Source organism: Acartia tonsa, chromosome 3 (genome assembly GCF_053477335.1).
Source record: "Acartia tonsa isolate MP-2025a chromosome 3, ASM5347733v1, whole genome shotgun sequence".
Taxonomy (NCBI): Eukaryota; Metazoa; Arthropoda; class Copepoda; order Calanoida; family Acartiidae; genus Acartia; species Acartia tonsa.
The window spans coordinates 35,802,520-35,822,993 of NC_137262.1; the positions used below are offsets into that span (position 1 = coordinate 35,802,520).

Consider the following 20,474-nt stretch of genomic DNA (forward strand, 5'->3'; position numbering starts at 1 on the left):
TCAGCAGATTTTCTACGGGGGTGATCTCCAATACCTCAATTGCAATTGTACGCGTCTGTAGGGCAGGCAATGGCCCGGAGTTCTGGCGCTCCTGGGCAGCAGTGGCGGCGTGTTGGCCGAGCAACGGCTCGCTCAGGTCCTTCCCACATTCCTCCAGAGCTTTGCGGTACTTCAGGTAGGGTATTTCCTCTTCGGGCTGGAAGCGCGGCCCAAACGGACGGATGTACGGGTAGATTAGCGGCTCAGATCCCCGTGCTACAAATTTTAGAATTAAAAAAAATCTTCTCTCAAATCTTTAAATGAAAAGTTTATATAAAATATATTTTTATCTTATACATTTATCTTTCATTAGCCTGTCCTTAGATCCATGGTTCTAAATGCATAAGACAATGGCCGATATATTGATATATATCCCCAATGATAATACACAATTACCCCTTTTGAAGATTACAATTAGTGGTTGAAAATTTTGGACACTTAACTTAATAATCCAATTAATTAAAATTGATAAAAGTCCCCTAAGTTGTTAAGGAAACGAATAAGAAAATGTTATTATTGTAAAACTTTGGTGACTAGTCTAAAAACAGCCCAGTGTCCCCTCTCTCCGTGCCGTTAAAAGTTATCTGTTTTTTAAAATAAAATTAAAAAAAGATAAATACATGCCTAATTTTTCTCTCCTCTCTCTCTCCCTTTTTTGTCTGACGGCAGTAGCTCCAAACATTGCGATTTAATTCTTCAACACAGTTCCATTGATTGATTGATTGTTCAAATTGTTGGCGGATTTTTTGCTTTATATCATCTGCAATTCGGAGATTTTTATTTTCTTCTTCTTTATTATAGATTCAGGGAATTATACACATATACAACAGTTTGACTCTAGTAAAGCTTTTGATTCAAGTAGTATCACTGGTATGCAATTAATAAGCTTATAATTTAAAACAATGAATTTGATATAAGAATTGATTTAAACTTATTGCAGTATATTGCAGTTTTTTTTAATTGAAAAAAGGTATTGATTAATTTAGCCCACTTATCATTGTAAAAATCAATAATCAATGGCTTGTGGAAACGGAGTTTTGTAAAACAAACAATATTTAGCAGTTTTCAACAAATACTGTATCAAAAACCTGTTTTTCCATAGAATATAATCTTGGAAAAATGACACAATTAAATAACAGACCCTTTTTTTGATGCTGTATCAAAGCTTGTAGAGGAAAATCTATATTTTTTATTAATATGTGAAAAGATTATAAATCCTTACATAAAAGTAACAGAATGTCTATCTGTCTGTGTGACTGTCTAATACATAGCAATTCGCTAACAGCTAAACCAATATGATTCTCATTTACATTGAAGCTTCTTTTAGGTCATGAGAACTAAAACCACACAAAAACTTAGGAAATAGCCTTAAACCTTTTCTATTTAAACTTGTTCTGTAATAATATATTGGTTATCGGTATCTTAAAAAACAGACGTACATATAACAACCCCTATTGCTAAAAATGATAAAAATGTAGATAAAATATTAGTTTTTTTTTTCATAAAAAAATCCTTGTTTAAAAAGTCGTCTTACTTCGGTCAAATATTAGAAAGAATTTTACAAAGAAAATAGTTAAAAGTTGGAAGCAGGTGGTTGTGAACTTTTTAATCTTAATAAATTACTTTATACATGACATTCTACAAGGTTATACGACATGATTAAATCTTATTCTTTGATCATAAATCTCAATCATCTAAAAAATAAGCAAATGTTCATGACATTTTATTGTAAAATTGATTTTACAAAACAGAGAAAGAAATAAAAATATATGTAGAGACAAGATAAGTTCAATAGAGAGGGTGAATAGAAAAGAAAAAAAAAGGTATATGAAAACAAAATTGACAATTAAAAAGAGTAATTAATATAATAGACACAATTCTTATAGAAACCCGCATAAACTGTTAAAACTGATAAAATAAAGAAAAAGATAGGGCTAGACAGCAGCGCTTAATCCTCAAAATTAAACCTGCATGTGTGCAAATAAAAAAAAATTCGAAAAGTTGGATTGTCTGTTTAGGAACAGGTTTAATCACCCAGCTGAATTTTAAAGTTACAATATGATGATTTAAATGAGGCTTATACGCGATTTCCGAGCCCTTGAAATGATAAATTAAAAGTACCCAACGTTTCTAATTTAAGAAATGGTTAAAAATGAAACTCCTGCCATACTTAAAAACACCAGGGTGTTGTAAACTTAAAATTGAACGGCTTCCATGAAAATGATTAAATTGTGAAATAGAAGTCCATACAGGAAGGTTGGAGGATTAAATCGGTGTTCCGCCCCCCCCCCCCCTCAAACTTTAAAACCACTCATTTTACAGCCATTCCAATGCTAAAAAATACATTAGATTATCTCTCTCAAACCTTTGAAAACCCTTATTTTACAACCGTCAAAAAACTTGGACGTTATTGCGCAAAGCTTACCAATCTAGCGATTAGTTTAAGAATAATCAAAACCAATATCCATGTGCATAATAACCTAACTTGAAAGAATCAGGGCTACTATAGCTTCTAAAGCTAAATATAGGTAGAGAAATAAAGTTTTCTACAGAGTGTGTAAGATAAGATGTATGGAAATCAGATTACAACTTTGAAACATCTCCTTATACAGATAGAATATTAGATGGTTATACTAAACAGCTAATTGTATTGTATGCAGGAATAGTGAAGATGTTACTTTAATGTTGATTACTAATGAAAAGCAATTAGGTAGCTAATTTTAATGTAAAAAAAAATATTAAACAAATTTAAGGTTTGGCCGAAAATTAAATAGCAACAAAAGCCATTTTATTTAAATTTTGATCATTCAATAGCATGAAATACATTATCTGACTTGATATTTAACTGTGAAAGACCTCAGAGACAGGCATAATTTGTGTAGAGACAGCTCAACTTTTAATAATTGTACATAGTACTATCATATAGTTTATTATAAAGATTAATTGAGATTTGGAGTTTTAAACTTTAAGGTTGGGTCAGGATTTTATTGGACAGGGTTAAAGTATATAAAATTTTCCTCTAATAATTATAATCTACTGAATTAGAGTAAATTTTAAACTCATTGCAAACTATTACTAATAATAACAAACTTTTTTAGCTAAATAGCTTTGAACATTTTAACTGTTTTGTGAGATTGAAGTTTAGATCTATCTTTCTGCTCAGCCAAAACTTTTTCAGTTTCTATTTCTCTTCATGGGATGAGAACTTACTAGGGGTCTATTCAACAATTTAAATGGAAAATTCACCAATGTTAAAGAATAGGAATTGAATTGTAATTGAAAATATTTTCTATGTATATACTATAAATACATATACTAAAGTAGCTGGAATTGTCCATTAGGATCTCTCTAACCACTTAATTAAATAAGTCTAAACATTTTAGAAAATTTTATTTCAGGGGGGTTGAATCAACCCCCAAAAGTACCAATAAAAATTTACTCCCCTCCTTTTTCTAATTAAATTAAACTAAAAGCTGAAAGAAGTCATCAATAAGGTTCATGTTTCTTAAAATACAAGGTATGTTTTGATAATGCTAAGTTTTAGATTTCAACCATAAGAGTATGACATAAGGGTGTGTGGGTATCAACACCCTTATGAAATGGAAAATGGAAAAGCCTAACATAATTGAAATACTAAAAATCTTTTCTATAACTATGGGATTCAGATTATAAAAATGGTTCATATTCACGAAACCTCTCTCAAATGTTGTAATTATAAATGCAGAGAAGTTGAAGAAAAACAATAAAGTTTGTGTGTTGTGTTTACTTAGTTAGATAAGCAAGGAAAATCTTTTATAATTAGGTTAATTAAAAGTATACAGACTACCACTACTAAGATGTCTATATTTATCTTTCTTTAGACTAGAATTGTGTCCACAAAAAATGTATTAATTTTATAAATGTTTAGTATAGTTTTAAGAATATTCAATCATTGTATATCCTTTATAGCACAGTAATAACACAAAACTTATTTTGAAAAAATAATAATAAAGTAATATACAGTAAAATTAAGTATACACAATTTAGCTTTAAAATTAAATGGCTAAAATTAGAGACAAATAAGTTATTAAAATTTTGAATATTCCTTAAATGAATTACTGTATGTGAAATTCTTTATAGATATATATATTTAAGTTTTTAAAGTCCGCACTACTAAAATAGCTATAGATTAAAGTGATTGTTAATTTATCGAAAGAAGGTGTATCAACTTTTTTTTTATAGCTAGCCGGTTCTTTTAGTAAGTAGTAGATGTAAAATTTTTCATAGAATTCAGATATGCAATCGGTTTTTTGTAGACCTCTTATTTTTTAAGTAATTTAAGTTTTTTAAAAAAATAATTAAGTCGGTTTTAAGGTACTAAAACGCAACAAAATAAAAGAAGAAAATGGCCAGTAAGAACAAAAATAGTAAGATCTTTAATTTGACACCTTACTTTTAAAATTCTGTTGAGTAATAATTGAAAAAATCTATTTTTTTAACCTCGGTTTAATAAAAACTTTAGACCTAAATATTTTCTCAAACAGACATAAAAAACATGGGTTCATATATACCTTTAGAATCAGAAAAATATTACGAATCCATTGTAAGCAAAATTGAAAAAAAGTAAAAAAATAAACAATTGGCTAATTATATTTTTTGTTCAGGCAACACTATTGTCTTCCCTTTTTTACTCCCTCTTTACCCCTTCTTTACCCCCTTCCCATTTTTATACTCAATTCAAGAATTAAGACGTTGCCTGTACAATATAATATGATATTTTCATATAATTCCTTTTATTGTAGTTTATATACTATATTGTAAACTTTTTTTTTCAATTTTGCTTACAATGGATTCGTAATATTTTTCTGATTCTAAAGGTATATATGAACCCATATTTTTTTACCTGTGAAATAATAAAAGTAAGTTCAAAGTTTTTATTCTCGTGGGTTTAAAAAAATCGATTTTTTCAATAATTACCTGACAGAATTGAAAAAGTAAGGTGTCAAATTAAAGATCTTACTATTTTTGTTCATAATGACCATTTTCTTTCTTTTTTTTGTTGCATTTTAGTACCTTAAAATCAACTTAATTTTTTTTTTAAAACTTAAATTACTTAAAAAATAAGAGGTCTACAAAAAAAACCGATTGCATATCTGAATTCTATGAAAAATTTTACATCTACTACTTACTAAAAGATCCGGCTAGCTATAAAAAAAATAGTTGATACACCTTCTTTAAAAAAAAATTGCTGGATTGAATGAAAACATAAAATTACTTTTGTTTTCATATTTGCCCGAAGTAAACACATTTACTAAGACTTGCGCCATGTCAAGGCCAATGTCAATTTGTTCTTAAAAATACAGGGTGCCCATCAAATAATGTTATTTGCATTTTGCTAGAAAATATAAAAATAAACACATGTACAGTTTTACTTCGAAACCGATTAATATCCACTATATTACAACCAGATCCCAGCCATACTGAAAAATTATGTATAGCCTTGTATTACAGACAATTTTCCATGAATGTTAAAATAAAAATCATAAGAGTAAAACTGGTTCTAATCTTATAGTTTTTTATTTTAATATCTGAGGAAATTGTCTGTAAAAAATGCTATATGTGACTTTTCAGTATGGCTATAGTGGGGTGTTTTTCTCTCTTACTTTAAGGTCTCACTAGGTCTCACGGGTTAATTAGCCAATCTTAGAAATAAGCAGAAATAAAATTTTTTTATAGAAGTTATCATCTTCCTTTAATTGAAACAACAATGTCCACATACACCAGATCAATCTTTCAGACATCCCAATCCAAGTTTGTGAAAATTAATTTGGCATGGAACTTTACTTTGCTCTTTACTCAACAATCATCTTTAAGTTTTCATATTTTATAAATTTCCGGGTTCACACACAAAAGTTTTAAAATGTCTGGTAATGCTTCACATTCCATGTAGTTGTGAGAAAACAAGTAGGCACTATCAATGAGAAGTGATGCACTTTTAAGTTATTAATATCACTAAACAAATGAAGTTAAAGATAGAATCTAAGAGAAATATCAAAGCTATTTTCATTCGGCAGCTATGACAATGGCATTTTCAGAATAAAGATTTATCCTTTTTTATAGAATCATAAGATGCATGATGGTCAGAGCTAAGATAATTTTTACTAAATAAAACAACTTTTTATTAGTTTTTCACACGACATCAAATTTCATCAACAGCCATCTTTTTCTTCAGGAAACTGTGCTGACAAGCAGACACAGTCAGTTGATATAAGATATTCATATTCTTTTAAATTAGAATTTAATTTCTTTTCATTAAAAAATATGTTCAATTAAATTTTTCATTAATTTTTACTTTTAATGGAACTTTAATTCATGTCTACGTTTAGCCTTGCATTTTGTGAAAACTATTTTTGTATTAACTACAAACTCTAATTATACCTCAAAATTTCAAAATTTAGTTTTGATTAGTTTTCCTTCACATATAAATTTCATTTTAAAGGTGTAAATTATTGTTATCATGGCCAAATTGCAATCAATTAATAAACAAGGCTAATATGTGCATTATAACATTTTCATATTTGAAATTGTTTTTTTTCTTCTATTTTGGTAAAACATAATGTAAACAATTTGCTCTGTTAGCTTTGTGTAATGTGTAAACACAAAAAAAGTTCTATTTCTCCTTTTAAATTGTATAAAAGAAGTTTAATAATGGATGTGAAATTAGCAAATAATTAGGCTTAATGATTAAGCAAATGAAAGATATTCCGTTTAAAGGACTTTTTGTAAAAATATTTTAATTCAAACCTTCTTTTTATTATTTTCAAACTCTTTGTATGAAAGAATTTGATATAATAATAACACCATCAAAGGACAATATTGAAATTCTTCTCACATCAGCTATTCTTTTTACTGAAATAAATTGAAATTTCATACTACAAAAGAAATTGAGAGTGGTATCAATGAGGATGTTTAGAAAATGAATAGTAAGAAGGTTTGAAAATATTCTAATTAAGTAAAGGATATAGAATTCAATAGTTTAAAAAATAAATTTTGTTTCTTATATTAAAGTAAAAGAATAGAAGGTACATGAGCTAAATGTAACTCTGCCCACATTGCATTAAACCTGTCCCAATTTTGTATAATGGCATCGGAAATATAAACACAGCCAATTCCCTACAAAAGAATGGAAAGTAATTTGGGTCAGATAGTTGTCTGGACAATACATCTATACTTGTACATTTATTATTCTTATAAACTGCAAATAGAAAAAATACATACACAAATATAAATGGAATGAAAGGGCTATTCATCAAACATTCTCAAGCTGTATAAACAGGTAATAGGATATGGCAGATGGATGGAGTAATTCCAACATTATATGTAAAAACTCTTTCGTTTTTTACGACACACAGAAAACTGTCCCGAATTTGTATTAATTTTGAGGAACAAGACTCCAGTGACGTCATATTTTTCTTTCCCGAAAAAGGGAAGGGGGAAGAAAATCTCTTCAAAAGAGATGGGGAAAACCCCCTTTTTTCCCATCTCTTTTTTCTTCCCCCCTTCCCTTTTTTTTCTTTCCCCCTTCCCTTTTTCGGGAAAGAAAAATATGACGTTACTGGGTCTTGTTCCTCAAAATTAATACAAATTCGGGACAGTTTTCTGTGTGTCCTTTTTACAATCTAGATTTATATTTTTTTATACAAGAGAAAATGATTTTATATTCTTTTAAATAATCTAAGTTGTAATTTTGAACTTCATGAAAGGAAAGACAATATTTTCTCGGATGCTATTAGAGTTAAATATTTACATATATTTGATGTTATTGTTTGTTCTAATTTTCTTTGGCAAGTAAAAAATGAGAATCTTGTATAGTAAAAAGTACAAAATGTAAAGTCTGGTTAAGTAAGATATTAGGAAGGAAGAGATTTGCTGGAAGAAAACTGAATCACTTATCCACTTTGGCCTGTCTGGGAATTATATGTAATATGTAGAATGATTGAGAGATTCTAGGTTAGGAAATACACACTATGTGCTAATTGTGAATGTGGATAAACTAAATGTTTTCCAATTTTCTTTATGTTCAAGATAAAACAAAATAAATCCTGTTAGAATCTAATTTAATCTAATCTGATCATACACATGGGAAGACAAGTAGCTAAAGTAAATTCCATTGACCCCTCCCTTACCATTTCCCCTGGAAAGTAATAATATATCCATTATGGTTTCGAAGCCAAATAATATCCACTAAATTATAACCGATTCTCAGCCATACTGAAAAATCGTGTATGGCATCATATATTACAGATAATTTTCCACAAATATTAAAATTCAAATTATAAAATTAAAATCAATCACCCCTTGGGACCAACAAAACTTGATTTAATTTTATAATTTTCATTTTAATATCCGAGTAAAGATATCTTTAATATGATGTGATAAATAACTTTTTTTTTGGCATTTTAGGCTACCCTTCACCAAACAATCAAAATTCATTAAATTGTTCAGAATGATAGTCTTTGATGGATGCCCCAAAACCAAAATTGTGTGAATGCCCTAGCTAAAATGCACTTTGTACATAATTTATGTTTCAAAGTTACCTAAAGATAAATGACTGCACACTTTACTCCACGAATTAAGGACCAAGATGCTTTATCTTACACAAAGTTGCATTTCTTCTGTTTATATTTTAAACACAAAAAAAACTGTGATGAAGTAAATAATTTTAGGGATCTAAAAGGATAATACAATAGCCAATAAATTGATGAACATCAACAATTATGATTTACAAAATTATCCCTTTCTGTAAATTACACTAATCGGTTAAAACGTTTGGATACTTAAATTTACAAACCAAACAATTAAAAATTCATTTAAAGTCTCCAACGAATAAAAAAATGTTATCATAAAACTTTGGGCACTAGTGTAATAAACATAATATAATCCCATCTCTATCAACAAAAAATGTCATGTTTCTTTTAAGGTTTGAAAATAATTGTATTTAGTGAAATAGATTCAATAAAAATCATTTCAATTGAATCACTGAAATTTGACTACTCATGGAATGCACAAAAAGTTGAATCTCACCATACTTAACCTTAAATTTGCAATTTTAGAATCAAGAATTTGTGCACTTAACATTCATTTTAATACAATATAATAGTTAAATCAACAAGTTGAAGAATTCAAACTATCAGGTTATTGGAAGTTTGGCTATTTCATTGTTTGTTTATATACATCTTTATATTAATGAATACCGTATTTAAGCTACTTTATAATTCATTTCGTCTAACCGTCCGCCCTTCCGTCCGTAATTCTATTGGAAAAATGTAATTTTCCCAGCTTATATTTAAGATAGTCAGCTGTAATTTTGCATACTGTTACAATGAGCATCCAGTATACAATTTACTTTGTACGTCTTTTTGTTTGTCATTCTTTAAAAGACAAAGATACTTTATCTTTATAAAGAATATAATCTTTCTCATTCTTTTTAAACATTTTCTCCATAACTTACTTTGTCAGTATGTCCATCCATTTTGTTTGCTTCGCAAAGGATGTTGTCATCCTTGTTTTTTTCCATTTGGCACCCTGTAGTTGTAAATAACATTACATTCATTTATTTCTAGTAAAGGGGAATTATATTTAGATTAGAGAGTGATACAGGAATAGGCAAATGAAGATATATTGGTAATTTATAATATTAGTATCATACAAAGCTATTGCCTGTAATTAAATTTCATAAAAAATCCCATTAAAGTCATATTTCCAATATTTTTTTTACAATATAGGCTAGTTATTAGGTTGGTTACAGCTCACCGCAAGGCTTATGCATTAAGAAAATATATTTATATGAAACAAATGACATGAATTTAATATTTATCAATTATTTTATCTAACTTTACATCACTGGAAAAGGCGTGGATCTAAAGGGATAAGACAATGGCCAATAAATTGATGTATATCCCCAATCATGATGCAAAAATTTCTTTCTGTAAATTATGATTATTGGTTGAAAAGTTTGGACACTTAGCTTAATGAACCAACCAATCAAAATTTCATATAGTCCCAAAGTTGTTCTGCCAACGAATAAGAAAACGTTATTATAAAACTTTGGGGACTAGTATAATAAACAGCCCATTGTCCCCTCTCTACCTTCCTGGAAATTAGGTAATAATGAGATGCTGCACTAATACGATTATCTTATTATTGTGTAAAGACATTTTTTCACAGAAAGAATGTATATATCAGGGATATTAAGGGATAAATCAATTTTCAAAATAAAATATTTAGGTATAGTCCCTTTGGTAACATCGCAACTTATGAGACGATTCTTCGTATTTTTCACAATAGCTTTTCTCTTATTTCTAGCTCCTGCGGGGGGCTCTAACCCTGCGGGGCCAATTACCTAACCCTGTGGGGCATCACCTAACCCAACCTAACCTAAAAATAACCTATAAATAGCCATTTTAAAAATATGACGAATCGCCCCCTATGGGGCGTTGTTACGAAAGGGTTTATTCCCAAATATTTACATCCCCCAAATTACTACTCCTTATGTAGATTATAATTATTAATTGAAAATTTTGAACCAATTCAAATTTCACAAAAGTGCCCTACAATTTTTAGCAACTTAACAAGATAGCATATATGTAAAAACTTTACGTACCAGCATAATTTAAAGTCTAATGCCCTCTTCTTCTCTGGCATAATTAAAGATCGCCATTACTACGAAGCGTTGCCCCCCAAAAAATCACGAAAAACTGTTAAAAAATCATTTTAGTTGTTGGTTGCAGCTGAATTGAAGGTGTTTACGCAATATAGATTAGAACTTTAAGTAATAAAGGGGGGAGAAGGTTGCGCTAAAAATCCGTAAGGGTGTGAGTTTTAAGGCTTAAAAATAATAGTGGAACGGTAATATTCACTAAATAGGTTTATTTCTTATTGAAAAGAACTATGGACAATTAAAAAAAAAGTTAATTTAAATTGATATTGTTCTACTACTTTTTTAACTTAAAACTCCCAACATCTACGGATTTTTAGCGCAACCTACTCCTCCCTTTGTAAATAAATTAATAATGTTTTTTGATGGAAAGAAGATTTTTTGCAATATCCTTTTACATTTTATTAACAAAATGAAAAGAAATGGCAAAACTGAAAACTGTTTGATCTAATATTCTGAAATAGAGTGGAAAATCCTGAAGGGCGGGAACATTAGACATTTATTGCAAATACTTTAAGTTTTACAACTTTGAGTACTTATAATTTTGATTGGTTGGATTAAACTAGCAGTGACTAAACCTTGTAAACTACGGAAGGGATAATTTTGTTTATCATCGTTGATGATTTACATCAGTTTATTGTCGATTGTCTTATCCCTTTAGATTCCTGGTAAATGAAAGGAAACTGAGTTTATCAAAGAAATTTTACTAAACAGTTATATAAACTAATCTTTTTTTGCTATATCAAGAAGTTTGTTAGAAAAGTAGTTTTTAATAAAAACTTATTGAGTGCAACAAATTACCAATGTTTCTATTAGTTTACCCCTTTTAATTAGCACATCTACTCTATAACTTAGGCATATGCGTTTGTCAGTTTCTGTGACAATAAGTATGTATTACCAATGTCATATTATGTGAGCCAAGACCCCTTTTTATTAATACCATATGGTCGACACATAAACCTTTAAAAATGCCAAATATTTTGACAGGGCAGTGCTTACAAATGAAGTCAACACGCTTGCTGTAGTCATACAATATTGTCATTAAACTGGAGGGATTGGACACTTAACTGGTACCCAAAGTTTTATGAACACACTGGTTTATGCCTAAAAAATTTAAAAATTGGATACATGAATTAAATATTGATTGGTTGGTGTAAAATTTTTTTTATCAGCCATTAATTTTATAATCTATAGCAGATAAGAAAATCACATTTCCCCATATTTGAACAGACTAACTAACGGACTGACATTGTAAATTATAGAGTAAAAAACTCTCGATATATCTGACAAGTATATATATGTATCTTCAAAGAAATGAGGAAAACAATTGGCCATCAATAATAAATAAACAAGAATGACAAGAATACATACATGAAAATGTCGCCTATATAGATAGATACAAAGACAACAGTAAGAAGGGAATTGCAAATACAAATACAATACAAATGACCAATGATAGGCCAATACACAGATTAAATTACCAATGGTAAGCCAGAATACATTTTAATTGACCAATGGAAGGCTAGTATTCTTTATAGGCACTATACAAAGCTTCATAACTCTTCCTTCGACAATATCGAGAAAATTAATCAAGGGGAGATTTTTTGCACCAAAAATTTGAATATTTTATTTCACGGCCATTGTCCAACGCCTGTTTCTTGGTCTTTTTGAGAAAACAAACTAGAAAAAAGTTAAAAAAATTATTTAAATGTAAAATTCCTGCATGATCTCCCCTCATAATACAAGGAAATAAGTTATGGTGGGAAAGATAAAGAGATGATTCTTAGTTTGATCAGGCACACTTCTAACTGATGTAAGCAAAGAAATAAATTCTAATGTAATAATGGTAGAAGAAAAAATGAGGAAAGCGCCTAATATGTTAAGTGAAAATATTCATGGATCAGAATAATAGATAGAATTCTTTGCCAATACTTTTATACGCTCTATTAACACAATAGTGTTATTAAATATAAATAAAGCAGGAATAGATAGATAGGTTCAATATAGAAATATATCTAGAAATGGAAGATGCAATTAGATAACTAAGGTGGAAAGAGACGGTTATGTAAAAATGAATTAAATTTTGAAATGAAAAAAAAGTAAATAGATTAATTGATAGATAAATAGATAGGTGGATAGAAAGATAGAAAAATAGGTAAAGACAGAGAGAGATAGAGAGAGAGAAAAAAAGAACATAAAAATATCTTTTTATAGTTTAATTCTTTATAATAATCTTTAAAGATTCTTTCAAAGTCAAATTTGTTTTAAGAAAAAAATATTTTTTTTGTGGACAGAGAGAAAAGTAAATATAGAGTGCAAACATGGCAAGGTTAGGTAAGTAAACCAGAGTTGAGAGTTGTTTGTTTATTTTTGCTTACTTATCATTATTAAGGTAAAAGAATATATGTATTTAATATAATATCATATAATAGCTGTTCCGCCCCTAGCATCTAGGTACTCTGTATGGAAGTTGGTAAGAAATGGTCAGAAACTAGCTTAAAACCTTCCTAAGCCTAATAAAGTAACTTAGATCCATTCTGGGACCTATATGAAGCTTTCCTGAAAAGGAGAACTAAATCAATTCATTATTTATTTAAATCTCAAGCTTCACACAAAGCAAACCTTACTACTTGAAATTTGTGCTAATTTGATACAACCAATCAAAAGTTAAGAAAAGTACCCAATATTTTAAAAACTTTTGACACCAGTAAAATTTACAGTTCATTGTCTCCTACTTCCAGGCATATCGTTAGTTTCAAAAACTAATTTACGGCTTCAAAATATTAAAATTGGTGCCAAATATTGCTAAATTCCCTCATTTTCATACGGGGGGTTAAACGTGTGAAAGAAAGGGGTTAAATAGGTATTTGATAAATATTGAAATAGCTATACATTTTCATACGGCCAGGATATCGTTGTAAATCACTAATTATCCCTTTCAAAAACTTAGCTAGACCGTTTGATTTTATTGGGCAATTTGAGTTTTTTAAAAAATAGTGGATTTCTCAAATAAAATAGCCTGTTCATATGATCACGGAACCTTCGCATATTTCTAGCAAAAGTTTTTTTTTGTTGGCTTTTGTCTGAAGCTTAACATTAATAAATACATAAATTTTTAAAAGCAAAAAAGAAAGATAAATATACGAATTAAACTATAAGAAGCTACCCTGTAAAGGTCAGCTAGATCAAAACAGACGCACACACGCACATTCAACATTTAAAATTTGTGCCGTGTTGTTATTTTTGTTTTTTTGGTCAGTAGCTTAAGATTAAGAAATATCTGAACTAGTATCCTATTAGTATTACTATTATATAGGTTATTTTTTTCTAAATACTTACTCTTCTTATATTTATTTAAGTCTCGTTGTAAAAGATCCCTCCCCTAATATATGATATGATATGTCATCGGTCAACTTTTGCTAAACGAGGGGGGGGGGGAGTATAGGTCAAGTGAAAGTTAAATCCTAAAGGGTATTTATATTTCCATCCAAAGTTGCAAGTCAAATATGAATATGAAAGGGGGGGGGGGGGGTTAAAATGTATATTGTCCTTGTTCACGTGACTAAGTTGACCCTTTTATCAATATACCTTGTATATTGGGGAATATTAACAAGGATTAAAACATCCATAAAAACTAGTACTGAAACTTTATGACAAACGGATACAGGAAGCAAATGCCTACATTACCAGAAATGAAAAAAGCTATCCGCTTTCTTACGGATTGACCAGCCCTAATTATAAAAAAGCTATTGTTCTGTAAGATTAAAACGATTTCTGAAACTGTATAACAAACGGATAATAACACTTAAATAGTTCAGAATAGTCGACAAATAGTCGACGGACAAACTGACCCTAATTATAGAAAATTATTGTTCTGTATGAAGATCTCATATTTCTCATGTGAGTTCAGTTAAGTTGACCCTTCCAGTTTCCCTTCCTTAATCAGGTGACATAAATTTTTCCTCCCCGCCCCCCCCCCCCCCCCCAAAAAAAAAAAATATTGTACAGCGATTAAGCGAAGATATGTTAATTTTATTTACCATAAAAACGAGTACTTTTAAGTCAAGTTTTTATTTCTATATAATTACTGACCCAACGGTTTGAAATAGATATTTATCGCATTGTGCCGTATATGTAATTTAGAAGCCATATTGGAATAGATATTTATCCTATCATATTATAGACAACTGACATTATTCTTTTATTTTAGTAATTATGGGAAAATTGAAACAAATTTAAAATGCACGGAAAAATGTCTATAAAAATTTAAAAAAACTTAATTATGAAATAGCTTCGCTCCAAAAAAAATAAAATACTGAAGGGAAACAAACTAATCTAAAATCTTAAATATATATGAACATAGCTTTGTAAGTATGTCTGTCCAGGCGATAAATTTAATTCAAAAAATAGATATTTATCAAATTATCACATCGTATTATAAGCGTATGACCGGAAATTAAAAACGATTTCTTTCAACTGAAGTCCAAAAAAACCGTATATAGTTATTCCGAATTTTACGATTTGTATTTAATAAAAGATAGACAGACAAAAAGAAAGAACTAAAATTATTAAAGTGATTATCTAAATTTGGTTACTATCATCATATCTTTGTATAATTGGTCAAAAAGCCTTCATAAAACTCCTAGGAAAGTACAGACGATATTTTTATTTACCATAAAAACGAGTACTTAAGTCAAGTTTTTATTTCTTTGTATGTAGATTTCTAGAATGATATCTATTTTTTTTAATAAAAAAAATTAAATCGACTTATATCGACAAATTACGGCTTTGTGAAAAAAAAACTAAAGATATATTTTAAAAATTAAAATCCACGGAAAATGTCTATAATATGTTAAAAGTAAAAGTACTATAGAACCTATTTTTTGAAGCGAAGCTATTTCTGATTTATTTACATAAATAAAAACGAAAATGTCTATAATATGTTAAAAGTAAAACTATAGAAACTAACTTTTGAAGCGAAGCTATTTCTGATTTATTTACATAAATAAAAACGAAAATGTCTATAATATGTCTATAATACGATGCGATAAATATCTATTTTCTGAAGCAACATAAAAGATAGACAGACAAAAATCAAAATGTATTTCCGTGAGAAATTAAATCTTGTTGTTTATCTCCCTCCCCCACCCCTCCTTCTAACTAACCATTACCACCAGGCTAAACCAATCTAATGAAATTCTCCCCTCTTTTTATAAGGTTTTAAGTTAACACCTGCATTTATATTTCTTACAGATTTTTCTTTCTCATAAATTTAAATGATTTCTATTTCAAATATTATTTTTTCAAGATTATATTAAAATAGTATTAAACACAATTTTACGGATATAGGATGTATGTACAATTTGAATTATAATTTCTACTAAGAGTAAGAGTTATCAAATATAGTAAAGACTTATTTAATCCCGGCTTTAAGTGTATGACCGGAAAGTAAAAACGATTTCTTTCAACTGAAGTAAAAAAAACCGTATATAGTAATAGTTATACTTACAAAATTAACTGTATTAACGTATTAACGTAAAACGATTATATATATAGTTATACTTAATAAATTTATATTTTATATCATAAAAATTCAAATCTTAAAACCACGTTAAAACCATCGTAACTCTCGTAACTTAGAAACCAACTCACACAACGTAACTCAACTAACCTGAAAAGGGGGCGGAGATTTATATAAATATCCCAGTTCCGGTCAAGTAAAGTTTAGTTTATTCTAATCTTTATTCCAGTCAGCATCAAATTCATTTAGTCAGCATCTTATTCTTCATTTTATAAATTTATATTCATATTTATATTCATCAACATATTTATATTCATCAACATGCCTGTAACCAGGAGGCAAGCTCTTGCGGCGGCTAATCGTCAAGCAAGAGCAAACGCTGCCGCAAATATAGCGGGGAACCTGCATATCCTGGGCGACCACATAGTACATCATGGTGGTCAGCCAGCAGTTCCAGTTCCTCCAGCGGCAGCAGTTCCAGATCCTCCAGCGGGACCAGTTCCTCCACCGCCAGCGGGACCAGTTCCTCCACCGCCAGCGGCAGCAGTTCCAGGACCACGGGGACCGAGGGGTGATGTTGGTCCGCAAGGACCCCCTGGAGGTCCAGTTGGTCCAATGGGACCTAGGGGTCAAAGAGGCCTTCGTGGGGCAAGGGGGCAACCCGGAGCACCAGGACCAGAAGGCCAACCTGGACCACAAGGACCACAAGGACCAGCGGGCGGACCTCCAGGCCCTCCAGGCCCTCCAGGACCTCCAGGACCGCGAGGTGTGGGGAATGTTGTTGAAAATAATATAACGATCAACAACAACAATTATTTTATTGTAATAAATGGACAGCATATCCCCATGCCTCAGCAGCAAAATAATACCATTTATATTGTACAGCAATTTAATTAATATGTATATACTGTAACTATATTAAGTAACTATATTGTAATTATTAATAACTTAATTAACATTAACTATATATATAACTATTTGTAATTGTATTGTAAATAGAAACTTAAATAACTATATTGAAATTAAATTGTAAATATTATAAAAATAACTTTTGCGTGATATTGTAAAAAATAAATGTGATAGAAACTCAAAATAGCTTTTTATATTCATTTTTGGTGGATAGTCTTTAGATTTAATTTTATTAGACACTAACACTTTCAAAACGATTCTGGTAACGATTAATTTAATTATAGAGTTGCATGTCAAAAAAAAATCAGTTAATACTTGTGTTTGGATTAGGAACTTCGGATAATTATATCGCATTATTGGATTTACGGCCTAAACTAACCGGCTGCTTATTATATACACTTTTTATATTGGTGGATAGCTTTTAGATTTAATTTAAAAGTTTAAAAATGATTCTGGTAAAAAAGAGAAAAGATTTTTAAAAAAACTTAATTATGAAATAGCTTCGCTTCAAAAATAGAGATTTATCGCATCGTATTATAGACAGCTTTCCGCTTTATTTAAATAAATCAGTTTTTATGTAAATAAATCAGAAATAGCTTCGCTTCAAAAAATAGTTTCTATAGTTTTAATTTTAACTTAATTATTAAAACCAGATTTTTTAGCCCCGAGGAGCCGTTTAACTATGAAAGAAATAGCTATCTGTCTTAAAGAACGAACGAATTAAAAAGTAAAAACTTTGTATATTTGTTTTACATAGAAAGAGTAGTTTTTATTGCAAATCAAATATATTTTTTTATCCGTGGACCGTGGGACATGAAATTTCGTTGTTTCTCTTAAATAAATTAATAACCCCTCGCCTCCCCCCTCCCCCAAGCCATGAAAAAAAGAAATGAATATAAATAGATTCAGATTTCAATTTGAGATCCTTGGTAGAGAGAGATTAACAGACATCCTATTATTTTATTTTTTGGTTCATAATGATAACTATGACATATATAGAGTAGACAGAACAGAAAAAGAGTAGTTTTTATTGCAAATCAAATATAATTTTTTTCATTTGTTTTTTATCCGTGGAGATTAACAGACATCCTATTATTTTATTCTTTGGTTTTCAATGATAACTATGATATATAGACAGAACAGAAATGTACAATCGTTTGATTATTAAAACCAGTTTTTTTAGCCCCGAGGAGCCGTTTAACTATGAAAGAAATAGCTATCTGTCTTAAAGAACGAACGAATTAAAAAGTAAAAACTTTGTATATTTGTTTTATTCAAAAAGACTAAAGAGTAGGTTTTATTGCAATTAGAGTCTTCCAACTAATTCACTTACAATTTTGCTTCATATCCGTGTCATGTTATTTAGTTGACCCTTTTTAAAAAAATTTCAATTTCCCTTCCTTGCGAAAGAATGTTTTTAAAACTTAAAAGATATGAAATGATATTATCAGATATTATCATCAATCTATAATATAATTGGCCAAAAAGCCTTCATAAAGTGTTATAAAGAGAATATAGTATCACTGAAAATTCATATATTCCAACTTTCAATATGTAACTTTGAAGCAATTTTGTTTGTTTTCTACATTACCGAATACTTTGTGAAATCAATTCGTCTCAAATGTAACTTTTCTTAAAAATAGGTTTCTAAAACTTGAAATATAATTTTTAACTTTTCTTACCAATGAATGATGAAAGTATAAATTTAAGAACAATTTGAAATATTTACCCTCTAACGGCTAATTTATTTACTATAATTTCATCGTATTAAATCCAAATTTAATCTTGTTTCTCCCCCCCCCCCATCCCAATTATTACCATACCATTACCAGGTTGGTTACGATATTATATATTTGTTTTTTTATCCATGGACCGTGGGACATGAAATTACGTTGTTTCTCTTAAATAAATTAATAAATTCTGCAGATTAAGCATCAAATCCTCCCCCCCTCCTCAAAGGGGAAATTAGGAGAATTCTTACATGTCTACCTAATAAAACATACATAAGTAGCGAAGCTCTAAAATTATGAATAATAAATAGACCATTTGGAACAATGTATGGTTGTCTTTTGAAGCATTAAGCTAATAGAAAAACGTTAAAACTTAAACAATTGAATTTACAATTACATAATCCTAAATTTGCCTAAACTTAAAATTGTTTATTTCTTATCAGTTCAGCATAGAGAAAGATTGATTATATTATGTAGGGTCAAGCGGTGTGTTTTTTTTTTCGGTTTGTTGAACCTGCAAATCATAAGGACTTAAACCTAGCACCCAATACTTTTTTACAGTATAATTTGATAAGTTATTTTATGTTAGTTAATATTTAATAGCGGATGAGGAAACAAATACTATGTATTATCATAATATTTCCATATTGTTTTCACTTGGAAATTTTCTTTATTATTTGGCGTATATTATCACTTTGCCTTTGTATATTTTTCAAATAATACAATAAGACCCAATAAGTACCCTAAAAATTCATCTCACAAAAATTTCATTTCATACTTTTTTGTAGGAACAAATTGGATTTGTTGTTTTTTTTCTGTCAGTCGATTAGAACATGGAGAAAAATGTCATTTTGATTATTATTATTGTCAACTGTCCTATCCCCTCCTAATATTTATGTTTTTCCCCCTTTTTTTTTTTTGGGGGGGGGGGGAGCTAAACAGATATCCTATTACCTCCTAATATTTATTACATACAACACCAACCCCAATTTTAGGGGGTTACATGGAGAAAATGTTAAAAATTTTGAGATTTTTACAAATTACACCTCTAAATATATAAAGATAGAATATAGATTATTATTATTGTCCACTGTCCTATCCCCTCCTAATATTTATGTTTTTCCCCCTTTTTTTTTGGGGGGGGGGAGCGCGCATTACCACTCCGCCCATATTCATAATGAGCGGTGAAAATGGACAAAAAAAATTGTAAAATACGTGATAAAACATTTATAACAATCTTTTTCTATATATAACAATATAGTGTATTTCCGTAAAAAGACTCGAACGGAGGGACGTATGGACATACCTTAATTATAGAGTAACAAGGATTCTTATAATTTCATTTTCATTATGTTTATATATATGAGGGGGGGGGGGTCACGATTAATTTTTAACTTGGGGAGTGGGTAAGAATAAGATTAATTTTACTTAGGATGCTTGAATAAAAGGGTTACATAATTTGTGGGCGGTTCTTGGGGAGGAGGTAAGATTAATTTTACTTAGGATAAATTTTTAACATGATGCTTAAATAATTTGTGGGCGGTTCTTGGGGCGGTGATTATTTTATGGGCATAATGGC

At 29.5% G+C, this 20,474-nt stretch overlaps 1 protein-coding gene across 1 annotated transcript in view; it reads right to left on the reverse strand.

The window, feature by feature from the left end:
* Positions 1-20,474, reverse strand: part of LOC145314016 (uncharacterized) — an 83,887-nt gene that overhangs the window by 45,570 nt on the left and 17,843 nt on the right. The gene's annotated exons all lie outside the window — the stretch shown is intronic.